Source organism: Bison bison, unplaced genomic scaffold (genome assembly GCF_000754665.1).
Source record: "Bison bison bison isolate TAMUID 2011002044 unplaced genomic scaffold, Bison_UMD1.0 scf7180017864368, whole genome shotgun sequence".
Classification (NCBI taxonomy): Eukaryota; Metazoa; Chordata; class Mammalia; order Artiodactyla; family Bovidae; genus Bison; species Bison bison.
Window position 1 is genome coordinate 6,004,469 of NW_011494940.1, and position 1,174 is coordinate 6,005,642.

Sequence of the window (1,174 nt, forward strand, 5' to 3'; positions counted from 1 at the left end):
CAATGTGCACCTGGGAGTGCATTAGCTAGTGTAGTTGGTATGCAAGAAAAACAAGCAGTAGCCTTGGTATTAGCAACATAAGACCCTTGTGATAGTAAGTACTCTCTTTGTTGTAACCCACTGCACCTTTGTTCCATGAGAATGTAACTCTGTTTCCTGAGGGGGACTGCAGATGGAAAGATAAAGGGAAAGCAGATTTTCAGGTTGACCAACCTTTATCAAGAGTCACAAAATGTTAACAGGCCATAGGGCCAGTAGATAATGTATACAACATAAGAACATTGTTTGTGGAAAGTTATGCGGAAAATATCCTGGTTTCATTAAAGGTAAAACTGATGGAATGTTGAGCTGATTCTGCATGACATTGTATCTTTCACTCCTGGAAATGTGTAACTCGGGGTATAAAAGCCCCTTTTGAAAATAAAGCTGCAGACCCGTTTCACCTAAGCTGGGTCTCCCCGTGACATTCTTTGTTTCTCTTTCTCTCTTTTTCTCAGGCAGATTCCCTTGAGCACAGGGGCTCTCTGAGTTCACTTTTTTTGCCCAGGCTTCTAAAACCCAATTGAGAAGGTGCTCTGCATCTTCGCTCCATTCAGAGGGCGCCTGTGGCCTCTGTGAACAGAGCAAGTCCCATGTCAGGGGCTTTATTGGCTTTCTGTGTAAACCAGGGAATATCAGCCTCTTTTGCTCTCCTTTACTTTTCTCTCTTGCCTACACCATTTTTCTTGAGGGTATCCCTGAATGGTGATGGGGCTGGACCCCAGCACATGTTGAAAGGGCCTCAATAGGGTAAATGGGCAGACGTGCATGTCTCTGGCACCGGTGGGTCGTGGAACTAAAGGGGAGCTGTCCTTACCTTCTCCTTGGCAGGTATTCGAGAAATGTTCAGGGAGTTCCCTTATGCCAGGAGAGCATGCCCCATTTCTCCATCTGTGCAAAGTGTGGCCAAGCCACCTCAGGCCTGTGCAGCGTTCACATTTGTCCAGCAATGGAAGGAGGGTCGCCAGGCCGCATCTGCAGTTCAGCAGTGACCACTCACTGTTGGCTTTCAAGTTTGAGAAAGCACTCTCTGAATGCGTGGACTAAAAAAATCCGATCTCCCATGGGTGCAACTCACTAAGGAGGAGAAGGGCTTGCCTTCACGCCATGGATAAGCTTCTCATATGAGCACTGG

At 47.0% G+C, this 1,174-nt stretch overlaps 1 protein-coding gene across 1 annotated transcript in view; it reads right to left on the reverse strand.

The window, feature by feature from the left end:
- LOC105000158 (zinc finger protein 280B-like) overlaps positions 1-1,174 on the reverse strand; it is a 31,805-nt gene that overhangs the window by 22,769 nt on the left and 7,862 nt on the right. The window lies entirely within an intron of this gene.